Source organism: Lichenostomus cassidix, chromosome 4 (assembly GCF_008360975.1).
Source record: "Lichenostomus cassidix isolate B80296 chromosome 4, HeHo_3.0, whole genome shotgun sequence".
Taxonomy (NCBI): domain Eukaryota; kingdom Metazoa; phylum Chordata; class Aves; order Passeriformes; family Meliphagidae; genus Lichenostomus; species Lichenostomus cassidix.
The window spans coordinates 62515615-62533852 of record NC_139484.1 but is presented as its reverse complement, the minus strand read 5'-3'; the positions used below and the strand labels follow the sequence as shown (position 1 = coordinate 62533852).

The following is an 18238-nucleotide window of genomic DNA, read 5'->3' as shown; positions in this document are numbered from 1 at the left end:
GATGAAATGGGTATTTATTGATAGCACAAGAAGTGCCTGCCATATTTTTACATGAGTAATAACTAGTCCCTTGGGTGAAGGCTGCCAGTAAATTTCCTACTCTAGATGTTCCAAAACTAAGAAAAATAGAATATTTGGGAACATGTTCCATTTAATTAAGTGCCCTGCATACACATTTCACTGACATTTAATAAAACAGTTATTGTATGTTAAACAATTGGCACTTGATTATTGCTTAGATTTATTGCAGTTCAACAACAGTAGATGAGATACATATCTCTTACGTGGTTTCTAAATCCTTTGAGCATATGTTTTCAATAATCAGTTGGTATTTATTTAACATGAAATTACCATCTTATTAAATTAAACGTGCATGGGTGACATTCAATTGCAATTGTTGCTGAACATTTTTTCAGCAGCAAAAAATAATAACTTTATCCCTTAGGTTTTGAGGTAGCAAACACAAAGGAGAGTTAGGATTACTTCAAATTACTTTTGAAGAAACAGACTTCATATGCTGGAAAGTTTCTCTTCTAGTGTGGAAGAAAAGGTATTATTTATTGTTTCTCAAGTTCTGCCAGTGGGCTAAGTGTGGGCCAAAGAAGAGGACTAATATTTCTACTCTAATGCTAAAATTATACTGACAGTGCAGTTCAGGTATGCAGCTCAATGGATAACCAGAAAACTTTTACAGAGAAGAGATAAGTACAACAAAGGTGTGTTGGCACACACACCCACACAATCTACCTTCTCCACTCCCATTCGAGAAGGCAAGCCCATCTGAATAATGGCATTCCTAAATTGTTCAACTTTTTTTTTCCAAAGAAATGGCCTTAAAATATTATTTCAAGGTTCTAAAATTGGAAGACTTTATTTTTGTTTTAATTTTAGCCTCCTGCTTCCAGGAAGGACAAACTGCCTAATTCTGGAAGAAAGCTAGAAATCCTCTGGCTTGAGGGAGGACCCAGAACCCAACTGAAATTCCATAGCCTCAACCTGCTCTCTCCAAACCTAACCCAAACCTCCAGCATCTCTACCACAGGTCACAGAGGGACCATTCCTGCCAGCACAAGGCATTTGTTTGCTTCCCAAAATCTCTGGGAAGCAATCCAGTCAGGCAGCCCTGAATTACCTTCTGGGGTAGATCTACCCAAATTTTACCATAAATATCATTGTACTATGCCCTTCCAACTGTTACCCAACCACGCAAATCCTGCTTCACAAGCCCAGTGGATTTTCCAGCCAAATCGCCCACATGTCCAAGACTTTCAGTAAAACAAACTAAACACTCTGCAAGCCTCAGTTTAATTCACTTTTTTTTGTAACAAAACTCCCCTTCAAGCCACCAATTGCGACCACAATCCAAACCCCAAGGCTCCAAAGATAGCTGTTTATTTCTGAGCTAAACTGCTCTGATTGTTGTCCCCTTCTTTGTCCCTCTTCCCTGCACACATCACTTTGTCACCTATCCATTTTATTTGAACAGCTCCTAGGAAATACAATGCCCAAGTTCACGTTTGGTGACACAGGTTCCCCTTGAACTTTGGCAGTCAATATTTAACCCAGTCTGAGCACCGTGCAGGGTTTAATAAGTAATTAGACGTTTCCCTTATAGACAGGCACTTGTGTGAGCACTGTGCAAGCAGGAAATTGTAAGTGTCATTGTTTATGTCTGCAGGAAAACAGAAACCACGACGGTTGACTCTGTGCCATACATGGGAACGATGGGAACACAGACCTTTAAATAGCTGCTTTGCCCTCCTGCTAGTCCACAGCAGCAAGTTTTCAGCCACAGATTGACATTTGTATCCAAGGATTTGGTTTTCCTCAAAATATTCTTCAAAATCTTTCTTTTAACAGAATTTGCTCTAAGGGATTGAAGTGGAGGAGACTTTAAACTCTTCCATCCAATGATAGTTCCTACTGGCTTTTCCCAATACCCAGGATAGAAAAGGTGTGATTAGTGCACTAAGGACTCAGAAAAAAAAGTCTTGAACACTCACTCTCATCATGAGACACAGCCAAAATATCCCTGAGCCTTCTGCTGTTGGGAAATCAGTGGCAGTGCCCTGCATGGTGAGGCTGCTCTCAGCCCTCCCTTTCCTCTACCCTCCTCTCTGGGGGCTTCTATGTTTGGTCACCACAAAAGCGTGGTAACAACTGTTTGATGGTGACCACAAAGAGATAAACATTGTGGTATTTAAGAACTGGAGATATTTTCAGAGGCTTCTCTAGAACAGAAAGCATTTCTAGCTGAATGGCTGGATAGCAGGCTTGGTATGGAGCCTTTGGCAGAATTGTTCTTCTATGAGAAAATTATATTTTTGTCAAGAGCCAAGACTTTACCTGTTTTCTCTTTCAAAGCTTTTTGCCTGGTTTTCTTCCCTTTTCAGCTTGAGAAATATTCTGTGTAATAATTTTGGCCAATCAAAATAAAACACATGCAAACAAAAAAGTTGTGATTTTATAAGTACATCTATTAAGCAATAGAAATTTTTAATTGGTTGCTATATTCCTAAAATATTAAAACAGTTCTGATTTTGGACAGTAATAAGTGAAAATGTATTTTTATATGTGTGTGTGTGTGTGTGTGTGTGTGTGTATTTATACATACAATTTGTCTTGCTCTGGAAGAAAAATTAAAAAGAACCACCTTCTTCCAAAAGAAAAATGTAACACACCTTCTAAGACAGCATTTTAAAATTCTGCCTGAAACCATTCACTGTTGCCCTACCAAAACCTCCGATTCATGGTAGGTAGGTGTGACAAGAGCTGCCTCTTTCTTTCTGAATTAAACTATCATAAAGGTCTACCTTACATATGCCTACATCAGTGTCTTAACCCGGAGCAGAGATGAGCTTTAAAATTAATATTTCGATGTTCACCACCAATTATACTTTGCTTCACATCATGAAGCTGTTTTGGTGCACATGGGCATTGAGTTGCTTTTGCATGAAATTGAGCTGCAAGGGGCATTTAGTTCTCTGGATGAGACTAATGCTGTTCTGAAGTAAAACACTCCTCTGAAATGGGGCTGCCAGGTCCTCAACACCAAATGTTTTCCATTATAAATCCAATCTTACCAAGCCATACCAGCTGCTAATGCAGACACAGCAATTGCTACCTGGGTCCCTGGCAAAACAAAAGCAGAAGCTGAGTTCTGGCATTTCCATTAACAAGTACTCAATCTACATGACCAGACTGGAGCTGGTCCAGAATAAACTCCCAAAATGCCTTTAGTGTGAACATCATCTCCTCAGCACCATATATTTCACTTGAAAGTTTTGTTCTTGTTGTGCCATTCTACAGGCTAACTTAGACACACCTCTACATCTCTTCCAGGAGGGGAAAATACTTGAATATACTTTAAAATAAAGTTTTCACAAGGTTGATTCATTGAAAACTTACATTTAAATTCAAGAGACACCAAGTCTCCTGCATAGGGAAACTATCACTGAATTCTTATAGCATTCCCATCGGCTTCCTGCTCTTCAGACACTGAAGCACACGCTACCTGATGTAAAAACACATGATACACTCGCCTGGACAGAGGCAAGTGCTGCTTTCTGCTGCCTGCCTGCAGCTGGAAGAGCTTCAGACAGACCCACCTCCTCTGCTCCTCTGGTTTGCTCACAACAACAGGGTTGGCGCACTCTTAGCTGGTTTGTTGATTTTTCTATCAGGAGAGTGTGAAGGCTTGTTCTGTTAGACCTACTATGTCCAATTGCACCACCTAGGATTGCCAGAGGCCGTGTAATAAAGTCCTGGGACTGTTAAGCTTGTAAAATCAGATAAAATCAGTGCATTTAATCTGTTACATCCAAAGGTTTGCTGCACCCATTGCTGCTTAAAAGCTGCTTCACATCACCTGGATGAAGGTATTCCTCCTGTTCCTCTACTGCACACCAGTGTGGTATGTGTCAGGATGAAGTGTGTTAGCAAACCAGCACCTAGCAGTGTGTATATTCTGCCAGAATTGAAACACTGAAAATAAATATTTCATGTATAAATCCCTTTAGATTCCCTGAACTATCCAAAGGATTTGGAAATACTTCTCTTTTGCTGAAGATTGCCTGCCTTTTATCTCTGTATATCTGCATAAGCAGCAAGATGGTACTAGTTATTATTTGATACACAAACAAACTACCAACCCCCTGTTTTTAGCACAGCCTGTTACTTTATTAGAGCTGCCCAAACTTCAGCAGCTACAGAGACACACAGGAGTTTTGCTGACACGGACTGCTCTGTGATTTCAAAGTGACACTATTCCGCTGGCGGGCTTCGCACTGGAATGTAACATCATATCCAGCAGGTAGATACTGGAATATCAATTAATGTGCAATCCTATTACCTCAGTGTCTGGTAATGTGCAGTCCTGCATGTGGAAGGGGGAGAAACCTGGAGAGCACAGCCGCTATCTAGGAAAAGCTGTGCACAGAGAAATACCGTCTCGTGGCGTGATTGCGGGGCTGCCCCACATCCCATGGCGCACGTGAGGCCATCGGCACACGCTCATCCCATCAGCTGTCAGCAGGAATTCCTGGCTGCACACTGAAGCACTGCCACAGCCTGTCTGCCCAGCCTGCCCTGGCCAGTGCACATCCAAGCAGCTTGTCCACTCACATAAACGCTTCTGAGCTTCCCCGTTAATGGAAATAGGTTTTGCTGCTGAAGTGACTTGAACTTGTTGTTGAGGGAAGCCACGTCAGGAGTCACTCCGTGCTGCTCGCTGGCATTTCTGAGCAAGGAGTCAAGAGGTCAAAACCCAAGGTCAGAGAGCAGCAGACATGCAAGATCCCTTGCTGTACCTGAGGCTGGAGAAATCAGCCCATTCCTAATCAGTCGCTAATCCCCTAATCTTTATTGCATGTAAATTCCAACCCCTTCCCAATGCTTGTGCCGTGGTATTCTCCAATCTGATTACAGCAAAACCCCATTGGAAGACTCATCGATAAAAGATGGAAATGTGTAAAATCGATTTGCTGTATATCACAAACAGCGCCGCAAACTCCTCCAGGGATCAAAGAACCGCCATCAAATACCAACAAATAGAGGGCTGTTAAAAACACTTCTTATCTAATAGTGGATGTGACTATTTGACAAAAGACAAAATTTCCTTCCGAAGGGAGAACAGTGCTGCATTGTTTTACAGACAGTAAAGGATCAGTTCATGACTAAGGCAGAACAGGCAATGTAAGAAAGGTTGCCATTTAAGGCCAAGCTGTAAAATTGTGAGGGCAGAAGACATGAGGGACTAGATGCACTCTGACTCACAATTTACTCAGCCAACAATCTCAGCTTTACTTCCAGAAGGTACAGCAGGAGCACTGTTGGCACAGAACAGCTGGTCGATGAATTTGTCATTTAGCATTTATCTTTATATGAAGCAATAATCATTGGAAGGGCTGAGCAAAATGCCTCCACTTTTGGTCCTGAGCTCAGTCAAGCTTTGCCTGAAATGGCTCCACCAGCAGGGTCCAGAGCTTTGGCCCACTGGGAACGGCATAAGCTCCATTATTGATAAGTACAGTGCTTCTTAGTGTTGAAAACAATAAAAATTGGATAATGCTTCTAAAAAATAAAATACCTTGCCAGCATCTCGCTCTCATGTCATTTTCCTATGGTGAGTATAAAGGAAACAAAGCCTCCTTGGTGTAATTCACCAGCAGACAGAGAAAAATATTAAATTAAAAGAAAGCAGAGGCCAATCCAACTCCTGTGTTCCATCCAATGAGGGGAATTTGCCAGAATTCACAATTTTAATTTTTAAATCTTGTGATATTAGGTGCTTGTTTCTTACTGTCTCTTTTCTGAGGGCATAATCCTGAAGGAGAATCTCCTGTTTATTTACACATGAAAGGAAATCCATGACCTTTGTGATCGCAGGGAATCACTAAATGCTCTGAAAACAGGAAGCAAATACATAAAATCCAATTTGTTGTAACATTCAAGCTATTTCAGCCAGAGTACTGGTTTTTGTGGAGTTTGACCCAGGAGTGTTGAACACGCAGGATTAGTAACGTGAGTGTTTCCCACGGATGTGTCCCATGTGATTTATTTAAGCATCTTTATGACATGCATTAACAAAAGGCTACACTGGCTATGGGATCCAATAGCTGTAGGATCTGAAATAGCTTATGCTCCATTCACCATAGAGCAGATTATAAGCAGGTGTCTCTCCTAGAAAAAATGTACATTACAATAAACAGGAAGCTGGCTCATACCCCCAGATGTTTGTCATTATGGAAAGCAGGGAGATGTTAGGGTCACTAAAACCACAGTGCTACTCTTAGAGCATCTAGAGTCCAAGAGGGACTTCAGCAACTCACCTCTGCCATTGATAAAAGTTTTACAAGACCTCTGCTCCAAACAGCCCTGAAATCAAAGGTCTGTTTACTTAGCCTTTGCTTGCTGGGCTTTAGGATAGTGGAAGGAAGATCAAAGCAGGGACCTCGTTTAACATGTCCAAGTACACAACCAGCAAGTCTGTTTATGTTGGATTCCTACACACTGAGAGTGCTGCTGTCTGTCAACACTTCAGGCTCATTTTCAGCAATATTGGGTGAGGAGGGAAATATGCAGAAAGACCCCACAGATTTTGGTCCTGCTGAAACAGAAGTGAGAGAGAAGGGAGCTCTGTTTCTAACTGTGACTGCCAAGGTCAAACACGAAATCCTTGCAGGGAAAAGGAAACCTGCACAGGTCAGAGACCTCTGGTCTGTTTAAGTGCTACACCATTAAAATGCAGCTAAATTCTGCATGAAGAGCTGGAAGAGAATTTTGTTTCTGTATTACTTGTGTCTCACCTGCTTTTATTGCCAATGCACAATGAGACTTGGTTTGGCACTGGTAAGGGATGTCACCCTGAGCACCTCATGCACAGAGGTGCAACAGCCACCAGCAATTCACATCTCCCATTGATACCTGAACAGCCCCACAATGGGGATGGGGCAGTTTGCAATGACAGGCAATTTATTAACAAAGCTTGGTTTCCAATGGCCCTACATTCCGTGGAGCTATTTCCCAGTGTCTGTTAGAGGGCAAGAACCTGATGGCATCTTCATTTATTTATTTGCTTGCTTGTCACTGCTGCATTAATGTCTCTCTATTTAGAAAACTCATATATTTAGAAAAGGCTGAAGACTGGCAATGGCCTTTGCCCCAAGCCTGGTGGCAGTGGGATGCAGCATTGTTACAATCCATTCTACATGACTTCCCATTTTCACAAAGTTTGAACTTAGTATCTCTCACATCACTCCTTCTCAAACAATGTGTGTGTGAAGTGGGCTTATAGGCTTAAAAGCTACTGGGTGGAGATGGACTGACCCTCAAAAAAATGTCACCACGTGAATCTCATCTCTTTAGGACACCAATGTAAAGACCACCCAGACATGGACAGGTATGGAAAGGGTGCTCAGACAGAAAGAGACAGCTGGTATTTAACTTTGGAAGTAGGGCTCTTTCTTTGAAAGATTTATCTGAGGATGCAACCCTCATCTGGTATCACAGCAGAACCTCCACCAGAAAATCAAATCACAAAAGTTGGGGTGGATCCACTTTACGCTCATTTATTTTACTTTTCTCCGTGCTCTGTTAAAGTGTCCTAGGAAAATCCTCTCATGCTCTAAGCAATGTTGCTCAAAATAAATAGATACTTGGAACCTGGTCTTTAACCAGTATTAGGAAACCAGGTCTCCCAAGAGACAGCTCACTATGGAGCTGCCTCCTGCAGATTCCTAGCATCTCCCTGTGAAATACCCAAAAAGGCAGAGACAGGGCACTGACTGCACAGCCCATAGTTGAGCCCAGCAGAAACAAATTAATTAACAAATTAACATGATGCTTCCTCCCTTGTCTTCACAGATGAGTAAATCTTTGTAAGTGAAAAAGTTGTAAGGAACACGTGGAGAAAACCTCACAAACTGTGGGCTGGAGGAGCCTCATACAGGTCTCATTCCAATCCATCTCTCTGTACTATCCACAGGAATGGCCCTTTAAAACAGAGATAAATAAAAGGAAAGAGAGCCTAATCTATAAGGTACTTTCTTAGGTCCTTGATAATCAGAGAGCAAGGGTCACACAAGGTACCAAAGTGCCACAATTGCACAAAGCTGGGGACACCTTCCACTCCTGGGGTGCTGTGAGGACACACATCAGATTGCCAGGCACCCTGTGGTCACAGAGGGCAGATGGGAACCTAGATGGATATGCAGGTCTTAGGACTCACCCAAGAATCTTCTCAGTTTTCCAGGAGATAGATTTTCCCTAACGAGGCAATACCGCCAGCTTTGCTCCACCTTATTCCACTGCCTCTAGTCAAAATACTCATCTACACTCCTAAACTGCTCCCTCCTCCCCCTCCTGGCTCCAGTATCCAATCCCTTCATACACTTGCAGACAGTTATTGTCCCCTCAGGTGCCACTTAGCCAAGCTATACATACATTTACAAGCAGCTCTTTTAATCTTCTCACATAAATCAGTCCCCCCAGTTGTCTGATCCGATCATCCAGGCCTGTCTCTCTCTGTCCGGATGAAAACCTTGCCTGTCTCCCTGACATCTCCTGGATGTCGAGCTGTCAGCTAAAGCTCAGAGCTCTTAATCTTCCTCCCCCTCCCCACCTCCTTCCTTAATTGCTGCGGACACTGCTACTGTCCTGCCTGTCGCTCAGGCCCACAGCGCTGGTGTTATTTTTTACTTTGCTCTCCCTCTAGCTCTCCCCATCCTGGCTCAGACCCTGAGCCAAAGTCTTTCTGCAGCTCCTTGATAAGCTCAGCCCTGACTGCCCATCCACTCACTTCAGTTTGCATCCAGACTCCCATCATATTTCATCAAGACTCCTCTGCTCCAGCCTTGGCAAAGCACGCTCTTGCCTCACCCATGCTCTTTTTTTTCTAGGCACTGCTCTGGCCACTTCCACCTCTCCTCACATCTACCTCTCCCTTTCCCTGCCACATCAAACAGCTGCTACTTTTCTTCACTTGTCAAGGCTCCTCCTGGCCTCTTCCCAATCACTGTTCTATCACCTCTTCCTCACCAGGTCTCCACCCTCTTCCAGCTGTGCCAGAAGTCCAGGCTCTCTCCAGCCTTTTTACATTTTTCAAAGGAAGTTATAGGTGTTTCCTGCCTCGTGTGGGAGCAGCTCCCCACTGACATTGGCTGAGGCATTGGCTCTCTCCCTGCACATGTCCCCTCCCAGCTTTCCTGCACCAGGAACCACCATCACTGCTCAGCAGCGAGGCCTGGCATCCTGCTGGTCCTCATGGCCAATGCCATCCAACAGTTTAGAACTAACAGAAGGAGAGATTTAGATCAGATGCTAGGAAGAAATTCTTTACTCAGCTTGCAGTGAGAGACTGGAATAGGCTGCATAGAGAAGCTGTGGCTGCCCCATCCCTGGAAGTGTTCAAGGCCAGGTTGGATGGAGCTTGGAGAAACCTGGGACAGTGGAAGGTGTCCCTGCCCATGGCAGGGAGATTGGAATGAAATTATCTTTGTGGTTCCTTCCAACCTAAACCATTTTGTGATTATAACATTTTATGATCTCACTGCTGCTCTGCTCCACCCATCTTCCTGCCATCACCCTTCATCTCACACTCCCAGGTAGCTCTTCAGGCACAGCCTTCTTGTGCTCACAAAATATCCTGCACAGTGGGGTGCAGGCCCTGAGCACAGCAGCGACACACACAAATCATGCTAATCACAACAGCTTCACTAGCACCTCTCTGCTGATTATCCTCATTTCTGCATCCACAGCATTAACGTATAATTGCATTTTAACAAGCTTCATTAGCACATTGCCTTAGTAAAGCTTAACACAGCCCAAGCACCCAAGGAAACCTCATGGTGCTTTTCTGCTCAATATAATTTTCAAGGCTTCTGTAACCTGATTTGTTAGGAATAACCTCAGGGCTGTAAAGCTTTTCTTCTGCCATCCAGCAATTAAGGAATAATTTGTCACGGAGCAAGTCAAGCTGCAGGGCAGGAAGGCCCTGTGCAATACAATGAAGCTGTGTAAACCAAAGCCTTGGGTACAGAACAAAGCGAGCATCCCTCCCCTCCTTCTTCATTAGCCAGGAGCTGGTGCTCAGCTCCTGTAAATGCTGCACAGTCCCCTCAGTAATGCAGCTCTTGCTGCAGGCAGAGAAATGCCTGTGTGCACCCTGCCAGCACACATTGGCTGTGGCTCTGCCCCTCCTGTACTTTTTTTGGACATGGTGCAGAAAGGTAAACAGCCCCTTGCCAAGCCGTACTGTTGGCATGAGCTGTATGATGGAATAGGATTAAGAAATGGGCTGCAAAGCTTTTTTGAGAAAGTTTTATGAAGCTCCAAAGGATAACTGAAACTCCATTATTTTTTTTAAAAATAACTACCTTGGGAAGAAAAATGTTAGTAACTTAGGAATACGACAGATGGAGCACAGCTAATACATCTATCGAGGATGACGAGTATTTCTGTCTGGCTAAACCTTTTCCAGTTTTAATACTTTTTCCAGTTATCTCAGTCACATAAAAGTCAAACACTTTCCCAAGCATTCCTGGAAAGATGCTTCCTGTTTTGGTGAGGGAGAGAGGGTATTTTTAAGTAAAAAATGATCTGACTATGCTGACTGTGTATGAATCCCAGTCACAAAACCAGAAGTAGTTTTGCAGATGGAGGTTGTTACCTGATTTTTTTTTTCTGCCTTAACTTCCATAGTAACCAGATTAAGGAACTGCTGGCAAACCTCAGTCACATTTCCAAAACCATACGTAGGAACAGTGTGGCAGGAATAGAAAGCTATAGAATATCAACTGCTACATGGCCCCAGACAGCTGTCTGTGAAAGCAGAAAACATGGGGTTAATGGTTCTTTTATACTTTCTTTTAGTACTTGCAGACAACTGAGGACTGGTATGGAGATCATTGATCATTGCTGGAAATTCTCCATGCAAAGAGACACTCTGATCTTGTGAAGTGTGAGCAACACTCAATTCCCATTAATTTGAAGGGAGATCAGAGTTGTCCAGCATTTTGCAGGGTATTCTAAATCTGTGGACAGATAGACTCCCAGCTCACTATAAAACAAGTTCTCCTCCAGCAAACCCCTCTCATACCTCTATTTATCCATGCTTTGCAATTTTCCATCTTAGGCACATAAAGAAGAAGAAAACCCAGTTGTCAACTATCTGATATTACAACAGTTGATTCTTTAGGAATATATACTTCTCACATCCTACTACCATTATTTTAACATTCAGAGGTAAAGGAAAAACTTCACCCATCCCCACCTTCTTCCCCCTTAACCAGACAAATAAGGCATTCAGCTTGTCTGAATCTAAATTTTTATTGGAGTTGATCCAGCAACCAGAGCGCATTGCTAGAAGCCAAGGTCCTGCTTCTTTCAATACACCTCCTTCATTCTGACTCCCTGCTTTTGTACAGCTTTGGTAATCTCAATCTGTGGTCAGGGATAGGATAAAATTTCAGCTATTTCCCCCTCAACTGCACAGAACAGGGCTTGCTCTTAAATCAAAAGCCCTGCACCCTAAACCTCTGGTTAAGTACTTAACTAGAGGCAAGCCTTTGAAATCATCATAGACTTCTTTTTTTCTTTTTCTTAGATATAGTGCTGAAAACCACAGAAGTAAACCAAGTTCTCGGGAATATCAAAGGTATTCAGAGGAAACTGGGGGAAGGAGGCACATAGGGTGGCTCCACAGTGCTTTCTTGGCCTGATCTTCTGAAATAGATGGCATTACCAGTCCTCATCAAAAATGTAAAATTTCCTCCCTTATTCTCCAGGGCATGACAAAATATTGTTAACTGTTCTGGAAGCATTAGGAGGAGGCAGAAACTGCAATCCAAGCAGAAGTCACATTTCTGTCATTGCCTTGGTAAATGACCTCCACCTTCCTGCACAGGATGCTGTGGGCTCCCACATACCTTCTACTGATGTTTAGATTTTCCTCTCTCTGTGCTTCTCCTTTTGCCCACCCATTCCCTCTCCTCTCTTCAAATAGTAATTCAAGAACCATGATCACCCCTTCCCTTGGCTTCAGGTCTCTTCCATGGGCTAAAGTTACCTCCAGTTCTCCAGCATGGTTTGGGGGATTTATTTGTATTCCGTGCTCTGGAGATAGACCCCATGTCTTGCCAAGGGCTCTCATGGGCATTACAAAAGGAACACTGACAAATATTTATGGAACCTAAAGTGAAATTCAAGACACTGTTAAAATAAAGTTTGCTTTAGTTTTTTTTTTAATTCTCCTGAAGAATTGACCGGGCTTTCTTGGCAAAAAGACTAATCCAAATGCTATTGGTATCTTAACAGCTCATAAGAACCACATGCTTCAAATAAAGCCATTACTATCAGACATGCCGAGTGGTTCAATTAAACAAATATGAAAATAGACTCTTCATCCTGCTTTAACTAAGTGGGATCATTTCACTTCTGAATCCAGACTGACAATGAAAATTATATACTATTTATAGAGCAGCTTTTTATCCTGAAAGATCCCAAAGCATTATGCAGACCCTGCTTCACACACTACCAAGATGCTGCCATTTCTAGGGAGGAACACATTCCCACAGCCCCGAGGAATGGCACATGGCAATTTAGACAGAGGAGCAGAACAGAATTCCACGTTCAGCTGAAACTATAGAAAGGAATTTAAGCAAGCAGAATGGACGTTGTTTAGGCTGGAGCACATCCAGCACAGAGGAGGTACAGTGATCTGGGGTTTCCCATATAGAAGTTAAGGCAAAACAGTATTCTGGTTTGAACTATCCAAAGACCAGAATTTAGGGAAGAAAAGGAAACGCCATCTTGAAGGTGAACAATTTCATTCCTTCCACTTCAGTTGTGCATGGGACATTCTCTGCAAGATGCTCTTGCTCACTATTCCCTTCAGGAATACAAGAACCAGGACTAATAATACTTTGCATAGCTGCCTGTCCACATAAGGATGACACAAGATACACTATGAATTAAAGGCTTCAAAAACCTTTGTCTGGTAGTCTCACACACATGAGAGACAGGAAAATACTGGGTCCATCTACATCACACATCGACTGCTGCCAGGATCCCTGCTGGCATCTCTGCCCCATTTCACATTAGCTGCACTGCAAATATAACACAGCCCATAGTAAGAGAGATACTTGCCCAAGGCTGCCCTGTGAGGCTGTGGCAGCAGCATCAGGAATGCTTTTTTGACTCCCAAATGCTCTACTGTGACAACCGGGTGATGCTTCCCCACTACAGGACAAGTTCCTTCCTGTGAAACCACAGCCTTGCATGAGGAGCTCAGAAGGCCTCAGTGTACTATGCCAATAGGTGGCCAAAAATTTTCCAGTAGAATTTTCTTTTGTGAAAGATGGAAAAGGAGACCACTGATTTATGGAGCAGCAGCATGGCAGGTCATGGTAAAACCAAGAAAAACTGCCACTTTAAGAAGTTAGGGACATGGTGACATGACATGAAGTCACTTGGGCACACACCAAATGTCAGCTGCAACTCTAAGCATTCCAGCAAGGACTGGAACCAGCTCAGTGTGAGGAGTACAGCCTGGGGAAGTGTTCATAATGACACATCTGCAAAGAATCACAGAGTCACACAGCCATTTGGGTTGGAAAAGAGCTTTAAGATCAAGTTCAACCATAAAACCAGCACTGTCAAGTCCACCATTAAACCATGTCCCCACATGCCATGTCTGCATATCCTTTAAATCCACCCAGGTATGGTAAAGAGAAGAAACCCTGACAATATTACTGCAAACATCCCCCCAGTAGAGAAGTGTGAAAGAAATACAACTGTGCCATGAGAGTTTTGTACCTGGCACACAGACTAGCACTAGCATGAGCCTCTCTGCAGAACAATTAGCAGAAAGCACCAATCTTACAAAGCTTCTTTCTTTTTTCCAGTTCATTTAGCCTGAAGTAGAGCAATCAAGACTCTTCTGGCAAGATATCACATTCTCAATATGTAACCACTTAAAGGAAGAGGACAGCTATTGCAGAGAGATGTCCCAGGAGAAGAAATCATTGTATAAGTAAAAGGGATTTCTTTGGAGTGACTTTTAAAATAATGTAAAGCTGCTCTCTCCTTTTATTTTCTTTTTTTTTTTTAGTTTTCTTTTCTTTTCCTTTCATTTCTTTTCTCTTTTCTTTTCTTTCTCTTTTCTCTTTTCTCTTTTCTCTTTTCTCTTTTCTCTTTTCTCTTTTCTCTTTTCTCTCTTTTTTCTCTTTTCTTCTTTTCTTTTCTTTTCTTTTCTTTTCTTTTCTTTTCTTTTCTTTTCTTTTCTTTTTTCTTTTCATCTTTTTTTTTCTTTTTTTCCTCAGGACTGGAATATGAACCTTCCTTTTTCTAGTCAGCAGTTGTTCACATACCTTATTTTCTGTGATTTCAGTGAAATAAATAAGGCAGATAATCATTTACTGTGAGGAGGAAGGGGGTGACTCCAAGGCCATACAACCTCCAGGCATGGTTTTTTGCATGGAGAAGAGTGGAAAGAGCAAAAGGAAAATACTCAGACTTAAGAGGTGAGCGAAGAAGGAAGACGTGGCATGCTGTGTAAAGGAGAAGACATCTAGTGGCCCCACAAATTGCCAAGAGCAAAGTCTGTTATCTTATTTATTTGTATTTTAGGGTGGTTTCAGTACTCACAGAGCTCACATCACTGACAGTACAGGGAAAAGTACATCTGTATAGAGATTGAGCATTTCCCTGCCATGACATGGAACCTGTCCTCAGGTATGACTGAGAAGGATACAGAGAGATCAGCCCTGTCTGGCTCAGGGTCCCATGGCACCCAGGGCAGCAGAACTCCATACTCACACAGCAGTGCAGAAGAAGGCTGTGGGATAAATCATGGCTAAACAGGTAAGGAAAATAGGTGCCAACTCTGGTTTGGGAGGTGCATTGGACTGAGGCCACCAGCTCTGCTGCTGTTTTGGAACAAGAAACCCTCTATTTTCACCCTTGAGCAAGAGCTAGGTTGGACTAAAGGGCAGCAGTCTGACCTGGAAGAAACTCTGTGCAGCAGCCTTGAGGCAAAGCAGCCCACACAACCCACGGCACTTAGGATTTCATCCAGCAGTGACTCCGTCCCTCTGTTCCTGTGTGAACACGCTGCTGGCAGTGAGCAATCCTGTGTCATCCTGCAAGCCTGGGACGTTGGGAACACACCCAGCTGCAAAACGTGGTGGATGGTGAAAGTTTGCAATGCCACTCTTTGAACTGCAGCACGCAAAACCAGGAGCCTGGAAGACACGGTGCCCGCGGAGGTGTGGTGGCTAAGGGCTTCTGCACAGATTAGCAGCCAAAATGTGTGCCTTGGAGAAGCTCTGGCTGGTGTTCAAGGTACGAAACCAAGCCTGGCAGACAGAGTATCTTCTCTCTCCCACCCTCCCAGTGCCTTTAGGAAGGTGTACTGTGCTCTGGCTGGTGCTGGTGCACCTTTGCTCCTGCCTGCACAGCCTGAAGGCTCCTGCTGATCTCCCCACTAAACTCCTCTGACCCTGGAAATGCCCAACAATGCCCATCTGGGCTGTGGAAAAAAATGAAGGCAAAATGGAAAGGGCAAAGACAAAAGAGGATGTTTAAATACTGCAACAGATGACTGAAGTTATTAAAAATTATTTAAAATCTATTTTTATAAATACAATAATATTACTGCAAAGCTTAGCAGCTTACAGTTGGTTCCTCTGCATATGTATATACATGCACAAGAGAACAGCACACATAACCTACATGTAAAAATGCTGCATTTTACCACACCTCTCTGCAGGTCAGGACATGGCATCACCCCACATACAAAAAATCCATGTGTGTGTATTGCCACACATTTCATGAAAGCAGAATTGGGTTAGCACTGTATTAATGAAATAATACAGTGTGTGATGTTTCTCCACAGCCTCAAGGGCTCTCTCTCTGTGTCCTGAAATACATGGCTATTTTAGCACAGGCAGATCCTACTTTCTGCAACAGTGTGACATCACCAACCCCACATTCAGAGAATAATCATGGCCTTGTCTGCACTGCAAAAACTAGTCCCACCATTCAAAAAAAAAGTGCAGTTCAGCCAGTAGCAGCAAGAGCAGTGCTCTAATGCAATACTGGACTCAGCTGTTTTTAGTGTTGGATCATCTAATTCTGCTCAAAGTAGGGCGAGAAAAACTATGGGGAAAAACTCCCATACCCAAAAACCCCTTGCTATAGTCTAATTGCAGCAGCCGTGAAGAAAATGAGGGGGAAACAGTTTTACAGTCCCCAGATATTTTTCTGAAATGTCGAAAGAAAAATTATATTCCAAAGAGGAATAACAAAAAACAATGAAAAGTAAGAACCTCAGCATTTTCTCAAAATGTTAATCTGTGAACATTTTTCTATCTGGTCAGATGTTCTATCAGAAGTTTGGTAGTGTTTAATTTCAGTCCTGGCAGCCACTACGCATTTTTAATCTTTTCAAGCTTTTTGGTAAAAAGTAACCTAGATTGTAGATCAAACCTAAACTATGCCAAATCAGACAATCTTACTTTTCATTTGAAGAAAGTAAATGGCAATCACAACCTCCCTGGGAGACAATTTTATTCCTACCATTCTTTATTTGTACAACAATTAGCCTTTTTCTGATCCAAGATAAAGTCCCCCAGGCACAGTTATGAAACATGATAACAGCAGAGTGCTGGGGTTTTTAAATGAGCCTGATGAATGACCAAAATCAATCATTCCCTCAAATTTTTAGCTATGATGAGCTGGCATCTTCCACTCTGGAAGTGTTACCTCCAAAAATTCTCAACTAAACCCAGGGGTGATATAAGAGCATCCTGAACTTCTATGTCTTGCAGCAGCTCATGGGTGTTACGTCATTCCACAGTGCTTCTGCAGCTGTGTGCTCAAACAGCCACTAGCTACTCTTCTTAAACACAGAATACATAAGATTTCAGGCCCACCAGACTTTAAAAAGCAAAAGTAACCCCTTCCCCTACATGGCAGTGTCAATGAGAAATGAAATTAATTGAATTCTTTCACACCCAAAGCCAATGAGCTTTAACACAGGGCAGCACACCAGCTCCCCACGTCAGCCAGTGAGGAAGAAATGCACTGAGACCTCATGCCAGATGCACCTTATCATTTCACTAGCATGCAGTGATGGATGAACACATCAGTAATGCACCCCTTCCCTCTGGTAAGTCCCTATCCCTCAATTGCCTCTCAGGGGAATTGAAACCACTGCAAAGTGATCTCCCTTCTGCAGGCACCTGGGAGGCTGCCCTGTGCAGAACTATCTGCATGGCCTCCAAGATCTTCCATTCCTCTGCACAGGTTGCTTCTATCATCCAGATAAAAGCAGAAGGAGATGAAGAAGAACTTGTGCCTGGAATTCCCTGAATTTCATTACCAACCACCAAGGGCTTAGCCAGGGCCAAGCTCTGTGGTTATTGCACAGCCACGCTTTGATTTCGGGGTGATAAAAGTCGATTCGCCACCACCGGGGAACCTTGAGGGGTGTGATGTGGGTACCTCCACTGGACTGGACTCGTGCAAACAGCCGTGACAGGCAGTGCCACAGCACTTGTCCTGCTCTTGCAGTGCTTAACCTTTGTCAACTGCTGCCTCAGCCGCCTGCTTCGAGACCTGACAGAGACAGACGTGCAATGCGGCTTGGGGAGGCGTGAGACACGACGCCTGCTGTCCCTTCCCACCTCCCTCCCACGTCTATCCACCTATTCCCTGCTGCTGGCTTATGTCAGCCCAAAACCTTCCCCAGGGAGGAGGAAAAACAGCTGGTTCTCTCCAAACCATCTCACCCCATTAAAGAAGAATCTGCAGTCAATACTTACATGCTTTTATTGTTGACGGGGGCACAAGGCAGAGGAGGAGCGACCTCACCCTCCCTCGGCTGTGCTGGCTTTAAAAAAATCCTGAAAAAAGGCAATTGAATAAGAAGGTGCCACTTGTAGCCCTTAGTTTACAAGAGCAGAGCCAGACTGGTAACGTTAAGGCTTATGTAAAACTGTCCAAGATGCTAAATGTGCTCTTTTCACCCTGAGTTAATGATATTTAGTAAGTTTTCATGTAGTCTCAGCTTCTGGAGTCATGGGATAACACAAAAGGATGAACCTTAAGGAATTTTTTAGCTGTTGTGGTGACAAGCTTGTGGAAAGCTTGAGAATTGGAACGTTTAGCCAGAAAACAAGTAACCAGTGCCTAAATGTGACTTTTTAAATACCTTAATATCCCCTTGAGTATTGGAGAC

The 18238-nt window shown here is 43.3% G+C and overlaps 1 protein-coding gene across 4 annotated transcripts in view; it reads right to left on the bottom strand.

Annotated features, from left to right (window-relative positions):
- FGFRL1 (fibroblast growth factor receptor like 1) overlaps positions 1-18238 on the bottom strand; it is a 168231-nt gene that overhangs the window by 94508 nt on the left and 55485 nt on the right. The gene's annotated exons all lie outside the window — the stretch shown is intronic.